This window comes from Sceloporus occidentalis, unplaced genomic scaffold (genome assembly GCF_023333645.1).
Source record: "Sceloporus occidentalis isolate IW3139 unplaced genomic scaffold, rSceOcc1.0.p SCAF_6, whole genome shotgun sequence".
Taxonomy (NCBI): domain Eukaryota; kingdom Metazoa; phylum Chordata; class Lepidosauria; order Squamata; family Phrynosomatidae; genus Sceloporus; species Sceloporus occidentalis.
In genome coordinates, this window is record NW_028316986.1 from 26,995,490 (window position 1) to 27,005,372 (window position 9,883).

Sequence of the window (9,883 nt, forward strand, 5' to 3'; positions counted from 1 at the left end):
GAAGATCTGAGCAACTCAACCTTGCCCATTGTCCTACCTCAATGCTTTGTTCAACACATCACCACCTTCATCAGCGATTGCTTATACCACACCTATCACTATATTTGACATCACCAAAAGATTAAAAGAGACATGGCTTTGCCTGCAGGCTTACAGCGTAATAAAACATGACACATGAGGGAAAGGGAATTAGGAGGGAAGAATGAAAAGGTGCCAAATGTCAATCAAAGATAGACAGAGAGGTTCCTGAGGTTTTTGTTTTAAAAAAACAGCAGGATGAATTTTAAACAACTTCTTAAATAAGAGAAGAAGCAAGAAGTATTAATGGTGGAAGAGAATTCCAAGCATACAGAACCACAAGGGAAAAAGGATGATGCTGAAAAATAGATCATGAAAGCTGAGGGGTTTTTTAAATTATTTTTTAAAAAAGAAACAGACAGAGATTAGTATCTGAAGAATGGAGAAGGCTAGATAGTTTTAAGAATGCTGTGGACAGCTACAAAGACAAATAGAGGGTAGTAGTGCAAATCAAGCCTAAATATTCCCTAGAAACCAAGATGACTAAACTGAGACTGTTGCACTTTGGACATATTACGAGAAGATATGACACACTAGAAAGGACAATAATGCTTGGTAAGGTAGAAAGCAGTGGGAAAAGAGGAAGACCACATTCTAGAGCAGGGGTAGGCAACCTGCGGCCTGCGGGCCGGATGCGGCCCGGCGAGGCCTTGAGACCAGCCCCAGCCCAGTCCTGCCGCTGATTGCCGCCGGGGCCTTTGGCCTCTCGCGCGCAGGGGCAATTGTCTATAGAAGCCTCAGAAACATGCATTTATATTAACATTTTTTAAAAAATCAGCAAATTTTTTTGTGTGTCCTCCACTTTTTAAAAAAAAGTGTCCACCATTTGAAAATTTTGTCCTACATTTGTCCCGGCTTATTTATTTATTTAATTTTTTAAAAAAAAATTATTTAATTATTTATTTTTTGGCTTCGGCCCCCCAGTTGTCTGAGGGACAGCAACCCGGCCCCCAGCTCAAAAAGGTTGCCTACCCCTGTTCTAGAGGGATAGATTCAATCAAGGAAGCCACAGCCTAGATTCTGCAAGATCTGAGCAGGGGGGTTGATGACTTGGATGTCTTTCATTCATAAGATCACCATAGGTCAAAGGTGATTTGATGGCAGTTAACATCAAGAACAAGACAGGAAACCGTGATGGGATACAGCAAGGGCTGATAAACCATGAAGATGTTTATGAATGTTCAATAGATGCTTAAATTTAATCCAGCTGGTAAATAGGAAGCAATTCCAATAGGTGTATGAAAGAGAAGGACAGCCAGAGAGGAAGTATAAATTAAGTCCTGAATTCAACTGCTTGTATCCACTAGGGTAGTTCCATTAGCTCAGGGAGAACATGGTGAGTAAACATCTATTTAAGTGAGTCTACTCTAGGGCACTTTTACAATTATGTCACTATGATTCCACTTTAATGGCTGTGGTTCCATTTTATGGAACTCTAGGATTGATGGTTTAAGGAGGTGCTTAGCCTTCTTATCCACAGATCTTGAGTGCCATACCAAACTACAAATCCCACAATTCCTTAGGATGTAACTATGTCAGCTAAAGTGGAATTGTAGTATTATACTTGTATAGTATGAAAGGGCCCTTAGTTGAACCAATACTGGATATACTGTACATACCCATGTATATATATATGTGTGTCATCTGACTGTTGATTGTTTTAATATGAGATGTTATTTTACTGTTACAAGGGATTTTAATTGATTTGTGCGTGGAAGGAAAAATGGCTTTATTTTATATTGTTTGTATTTTTACTTTTATTGTACGCCACCTTGATCCAGATGGAGAGGTGGGATATAAATTTATTATTATTATTATTATTATTATTATTATTATTATTATTATTATCGTAACAACCTTGAGACTAACTGAAAGAAAGAAATTGGCAGCTATGAAAGCTCAGTTAGTCTCAAAGGTGCTGCAAGATCTCTCTAAGTAAAAATGATGTTTATCATTACAGTCTTTGAGGTCTAACGAGTTTATCCAGTTTATATATGTACCTGGTTTTAACTAGTTTTAACTTGTTTCAAATTGTCATATGGTTTAAAATATTTTTTGATTGTTAAAATGATCTTTTACTGCTTTAAATGTCTACATTGTTTTAAATGATTTCATTGTATATCATCCTGAGATCTTTTAATGCAGGACAGAACTATAAATATTTTTAAAAAATCTATTAAATTAAACTAAAATAAGCATCTTCATAATAAAAAAATAGGGATATTCAAAGTTCCACTTCAGGATCTTTCTTTTTGGGTCAGCTTTAGGACATTTCTATATAGTTCAAGGTGTTTTCCTGTTCAAAACACAGCCACATCTTGAAACAGCATGAATGATTCATATACTGGACAGGACAACTTATTTCTGTGTCCCTGAGATGGTTTCAAAATTCTCAACAACAACAACATTAACAACAACAAGGAATAAAGGAAGAAAATACTACAGTACTGACTTTGAAATAATCCTGGCCATAACTCTCTCTGGGTGATCGAAAAGATCAGAAAACAACAAAACATTAGTAGATATGGGGCTAATTCCTGCTTAAATTTAACCCAGTTTCCGATTTGCCTTTGCTCCGTGTTGGTAAATCAATTCCAAAAGGTCCGTCATTCCCACTATGAAAGCAGATCTTTTCATTATGCCCTTGTAATCACTTCTTTTTTTGGCATGATTGTTGTCCCTACTAGTTTGTGCCACTTCAGGATGCATACGTATCAATCATCTGTGCATCATCAGTGATGTAAGCAGCAGCCTGGGTAGCCTGGGAACACTGTACACACACACAATAAATTGATAGAAGATTCAATTCATTGGTTTTGCAACTACCTGCCTCGCTGATTGCAAGTATTTGCAAAATCAGTTAATCGAATCTTTTATCAATTTTATTTTTTTTAAAAAAACAACACCATGCGCCCATAGGTCCCACCACAAGCACAAAGGCAGTGCTGGGAGGGGGGGGATGGTGGATCTACTAAAAACTGAGGAGGGATGGTAAACACCCCTCTGCCATTAGTCCCTCCCCTCCAGAATGATGTGATTCAAATCTGTCATTCCCACTTGTTGAACATGCTTCAGAATCTGTTCTTTTCAAAAGAACCACTAGGAAGCTGTTGCCTCACTTTATCGCAACAGAAACCAATCAAAGTAGGATCAGAACCAGTTTCAACTGGGAATGATGGTCATAGAACCCGATCAGCAATTCACTTTAAATCACAATGGGAATGCATCCATGGTATGGTTAGTAAAGACAACATAATCTATACCTTGCAACTTTTAAAAAATCAGTGGGTCAGATTAGTTAATTAAATAAACTCTTCATTGCCTAAAAAGTTGGCCTGGATTAATTAAGTCAAATATATTATTATTTATTGTTATTACTGTTGTTGTTTGCCTTTATGTAATTTCCAATTTATGGTAAATCTCAGGCAAACCTGTCATGGAGTTTTCTTGGCAAGATTTATTCAGAGGGAGTTCACTGTTGCATTCCTCTGAGGGTCAGAGACTGACTGAGTCTGAACTGCAGAAATAATGCAGTTTGACACCACTTTAATTGTTTTTAGCCATCAATGCACTTGTAGTAAGCATGGGATGAGTCCTTCCTGAATTTTCGTTCGCGAAGAAAAGCCAGAGAGAGAGAATCGCCATAGCTGAATGTTATGAAATGCTGGGATTTGTAGTTTAGTGAGAGATTTAGCCTTATCTGTCAGAGAGCTCTGCTCCCCAATAAACTACAGATCCTAGGATTCCATCACATGGAGCTAGGACAGTTTAAGCAGTAGAATCATAGAATCACAGAATCACAGAGTTGGAAGAGACCACAATGGCCATCCAGTCCAACCCCCTGCCATAGTGTCAAACTGCATTATTTCTGCAGTCCCAATTCAGCCTGGGACTTGTTAGAATCATAGAATCAAAGAATCATAGAGTTGGAAGAGACCAAAAGAGCCATCTAGTCCAACCCCCTGGAGGGGGGTACTCTCAGTCAAAGCATACCCGACAGATGGCCATCCAGCCTCTGCTTAAAGACCTCTAAGGAGGCAGACTCCACCATTCTCCAAGGAAGAGTGCTCCACTGTTGAACAGCCCTTACTGTCAGAAAGTTCCTCCTAATGTTGAGGTGGATTCTCTTTTCCTGTACCTTGCATCCATTATTCCGGGTCCTGTTCTCTGGAGCAGCAGAAAGCAAGCTTGCTCCTTCCTCAATATGACATCCCTTCAAATGTTTAAAGGGGACTGTCATATCACCTCTTAACCTTCTCTCCTCCAGGCTAAACATCCCAGCTCCCTAAGTCGTTCCTCATAGAGCATGGTTTCCAGACCCTTCATCATTTTAGTCACCCTCTTTTGGAAGCATTAACACCCCCTCCAAAACAAAGCTGTTTATGTGTTAATTTCTAGACAGCAAGCTATTCCTTTCCATACTCTGTATCAGTAAGAAAGAACTATGTCTTGTGCATATATATATATATATTTATTTAAATAATTAAATAAAAATAAATGGCCAGTGAGCCTTACAAGCATGAGAGAAATGGTGGGAAATGGCAAAATAAATGAGGATGAGAGTTCCCAGGGACCCTGCCACACCTAAAAATATGTAATTTCCTCAAGTATAAAAAAAGAAGATTGTTGTCCAGGGCTACTCTATGCAGCCTATTTGATAGAGACAATCTTATGATTTATTATAATCTTATTATATTTATATTCTTCCACTCAGAAGCTGAAAGTTACATTTTTGGACTACGACTCTGGAGATCAGGGCTTGATTGCCTGCTCATCGAAGAAAGCCCACTGGATGACCTTGGGCAAATCACACACTGTCAACCCCAGAAAAAACCCCATGACAGGTTCGCCTTAGGGTCACTGTGCCCATGAGGCATGGTGAGGTTGCATAATTTTGTAAGCAGTGATGTGGAATTGTGATTTATACTGAAAGTAATCTGTCCTGCTTTTATCACACAATTGCTGTCTGATTTTAAAAGCATGATTTGGAATAGTAACTTTTTGTACTCTAGGTCCGCATATCCCCTAGCGAGCATGATCATTTGCCATGCTGACAGGGGAATTTGGAAGTTACTGTATAGTCTAAAACTTACTTCTTACCCTTCAACAGTTCATAGATGAAAACCAGTATATATGAGAGTGTGGGGTCAGGTTGGGAAAAGCTATTCATTTGGAAGAATTCTGTACCATTGAAGCAGTGATACAGAACTGGCAAAATTTGGAACTTGCAGTTATTGGTCCAGACTCTGCTCCATACATGCCAGCATTTCACAGATGAAAACTAGAACATGGCCAAGTAACATCAGAGTTTGGTCAAAATGGTAAAAGTTATTATTGAGGAAGAACACATCAGCTAGGACAGTGATGACAAAACTTTTAAAGACCGAGTGCCTAAAATCAAAGGCATTCCCACACTGGGTGTTAGCTGGTGCGAGGGGGTGGGACTTCTGGGGGGGGGGGACAGGACTTCCAGGGATGGGACTTCTGCTTTCTGGGGGCAGGACTTCTGCCTTCTGGGGGCAGGGACTTCCAGGGGTGAGACTTCCCCAGCAGAGAGAGCTAAAGGCACGAGAGGGCAGGGAAAAGGAGGAAAAGGCACGCGCCAGTTCCTACTCTTCTCCCACCCTCTCATCTCTCTGTGTGCCCTCAGATATGGCTTCGTGTGCCAGAGAGGGAGGCTTGCCATCACAGAGCTAGGAGATGCAGCAGCAGTTTGTTTTTGCCTGATCTACAGGGAAGGGCAAGATTTTTTCCCCTCCTCTCCTCTCCCTCTGGCTGAATTAACTGAGTGCAAACTACTTTTGCATTTTGAACTCCTTTGCAGCATTTGAAGTTAGATAAGGACAGAAAAAAAGCAGGAGGAAAAAGAAACTGAGACATTTTAAAAGCAGCTGAGAAAGCAGGATGACAGTGGATGAATTAGGACTGTCCCTGTCAAATTGGGACCATGGGGGATATGTGACCCACCTAAACTCTGATTAAGATCAGCTCTTATTCTGCAGAGTTGGGAACATCTGATGTTGAGATTGGCTTTTGTACCCATCAGGAGAATTTAAAAACTGGAGAGCAGAGATTATAAATTCAACAATTTGTAACTTTGTCCTTCCAAGCAGGTGGAGGGAATGTGTGGTATCCACAAGGAGTGAAAACACATCATGTCTCATTAGTTGTGGGAGTGATGGAGCCAATTTGGTTGGGGTAGGCATGGTTAGCGGGTGAACTTCACATCCCTGACAAGATGTACCATGAATGACATAGACTGCTGTTGTCACTTCACAGTGATTATGGGGAATCATCCTATTAGTTAATAATTACGTATGAATTAATGACATCTAAGCCTTACCCCATATGAAGAGGAAATTAATCCTGGCATGTCAGACACTAAAGTGAAAAGGTGTTGATGATCTGTGTGGGTTTAGTGTGATGTCTTACTGTTGATACTTTATCATTTCAACCTCACTGGACAAAGATGAAATGAAGCCAAAGACTGGGACTGATATCTTGCCATTGAAAGACAACTTTAGAAAGAGATGGAATGTTTATTGACACACCAAACACTGGAATGCACAAATATACAGTAATTTTTGTAGTTGGATTTGGAAAAAATTAATATTGTAAAAACCTATGAACAGTTGTTTGGGATTACAGCTTACTTTTGAGCAAGCACACACAGAAGCAAGCTTTATCTATGCTGTTTGCCAAGTATTTTTCATGCTGAAGCTTCAGGAAATTTATTTATAGCTGCATTTGATTTCACCCCAGAACTGTAAAATGTCTCCCACAGAACTTGCAAGAGTTTACATTTCTGAACTCTACTAGTGAGGCTGCTTTATTCATTATCTTCCTGAGAATTTCAAAAATTCCATCAATTCACAAATGCCTGTTTTTCTCATTTGCTACAAAATTTTGACTTTTCCTTAAAGCTCAGTATTATGTGTGCAATTCACTAGCTGAATGAAATGAGCTCTTGTTTTAACTCTACTTTTTGTTATCTACCAAATAACAAATTACTTATTATATACCAATACCAAACTTTTTGGTAAGTTTGTCAGTACATTTTTAGTGGCATAATTGTGTGGATCACTGAAATATGAGAACATATCCAGGAGATGTGTGTGCGCATTTATACCTTCAAATGGCCTGTCAAAGCGACCCCAGGAATTTCTTTGTTAGGGTTTTCTTACTAGGAATACTCAGAGGTGATTATGTCAGTTCCTTCAGACTCAGGTCATGTTTTAACATTCTTAGGTACCATATTTGTGTTCGTCAGCTTCAACTGCATTGTTCCTTTCTGGAAACTCTCCAGGAAGGTGGCCAAGGGACTGACACTTGTCTACATACCACACTTTGAGTGGTGCTGCTCTACCTACCACCCAAATCTGGGTCCAGATCAGTTTTTAGAGTATCCAAGAGGATAGAATAAGGAAGGGGGATCATTTACATGCACTGGAATCCACTGGATTCTGTTGTTCAACCAGTAGAAATCTACAATTACATCTTGCCCATAGATTTCATAATTGTTTACTGGAATGTTCTAGACATAGTTGTCTCATCTTAAGGGAAGAAAGTTTGTCTCTCTGTGTGTGTGTGTGTTCTAACAAACCTTTCAGTCCCACATTAGTTCTATAAATGTTGCAAACAAATGAAATATGCGGAAAACAGTTTCAGGGAAACAGCACTCAATTTTAAAAGTTGTGCCCATTAACATTAAATGTGGAATAACCCTGATCTAAGAGCATCTCAAGATTTTAAAATTGTAAGAAATGAAAACCCTCATGGAATTGCTAAAATGTCCAATTCATTATTATTTTAAAAAAAGATTAAAAAATAATTTTTGAACATTAAAGGGCAATCAAGCACCACAGAAATTATTTAAACTTTCCATAGGAAAAAAAAAGAACCACACTCTAAAAATGCTGCAAGGGTATTGATGTCTATTAAATATTTACTTTTCTCTCTAGCTCACACTAGAAAGAGTAATTTGTATTTGGCAGAAACTGGCTGCAATTACATTAGTCAATCCAAAAGCCTAACTTGCTCATGCAAAATGCAAACAAATTAGTTAAAATGGTCTAATTAGCAGACTGTAAAAATGCAAAGCAAGGCTGGCATAAAATGGTGTGCTATCCAAGTATACTTTTTGCAAAATAAACAAAGAGGGAATATGAAATACCCTAATCAATCCCATAGTCCCAAAGAACCATAATGGAAAACTGCATGCTTAGTGGTGGTTTATTTCAGAGAGAACTTCAGTGGTTCACTTTAAATTGCTTATGTGTGGTTTGTTTTAGAGTGACTGAAATGTTATTCTAGCCTGTTCAATCAACAAACCACCAAGACAAGTGCATCCACAACATATAATCCAGTAGTATGGATTTATCAGGGTCAGAATAGAGATAGATTTGGGGAGGTGTGTCCAGCAGTGGTTATCTGTTTCAGTGGAGCAGTGAATCCATTCCTAGATTTCCATAAACAAATAAATCCAGTACCTTGGATAGTTCTGTTAAAGTTTAGACCAAATCCTAGAGCAGTGAGAGACTGAGTGCCCAAACTGCAACCCACAAGAATCATAGTTCCTCCCCCTGCAACTGACTTAATGTGTTAATGCTCCCAAATTAAGAAACCTAAATGTCGCCTTGGGAGGGTGTTATTGATGGAACTCGGTATAGTTATTTGCCATCTTATACTCTCCAAAATTTCACAAATGAAGACTGGGACACATGTACCCAAGCAGCACTGCAGTATTGCCAAGATGGCAAGTGTTATTCATGAGGAAGAACACACAAGCGAGAAGATGTTACAGCAGTTTCCTTTTGCCTGAGTATACAGGGAAGAGTAAGGATGTACCTGCGCAGTCCAACGGCATCTGAGGGTCACACGTTGCTCACATCTGATCATGGTCAACTAGACAGCTTCACTTTATAATACAATCTGTTAGTGCAGCAATTTAGGCACAATATCTCTCCCCCCCTCCTCAGCCTAGTCTCACAGCTTAGTGAGAAAATGCAGCTTCCTTCCTCTCTGCCTAGAATCTGAGCTCCATGGTACCCAGGAATAGCTAAACAAATAAGCAAATCTATTTTCATTCCCTCAAGCTATCTAGTCATGTTAAACGTTTGATGGGTCAGACTCTAAAGGCACCACAGTGATTATGTTATTATAATACTGATACATTAAAGTGCAGCCTGCTGCCCCACAGCATAGTTGAAGATTTCTAACTCTCTGGATTTTTAACTCTTTAATACATCTAACATTCAAACAATAGGCCTTTTGTCATTGGGAAACTGTCACATTAAAAGCGGCTATTGTGTAGGAGAGGAGCTGAGACACTCCTCATATTATCCACATTGTGTGTCACTGATTATAAAGGAAATTCACAAGTCCCCCCCCCACCTCATGTAGTAAACTGTGTTGATATACACACGCTTTCCATTGAATTTCTCAAAAAAAGCGATGTTGCCCTCCCACCCTCCACCCCCGCTTATGGTGTAGCTCTCAGATTTGGGTGGAAATTCATAATCACCGATGCTTTAACATCATATATCCTCTCTTTCTTTTTGAAACAAGAAAGTAATGCAGGTTAACATTCTATAAAGACTATTTTAAAAAGTTTTTTCTTTAAAAAAACACTTTGAAAATACATTGTTGTCAACTGGCCTCAAACTGACATTGAGTCATGGTGACCCTGTGTGTGAGACCTCTGCAAGACACCCTGTCCTCCACTGTTCTGCTCACGCCTGTGACCTCTCTGGTTGAGTCCATCTATCTGGCACATGGTCCCCCTCTCTTTCTCCTACCTTCTACC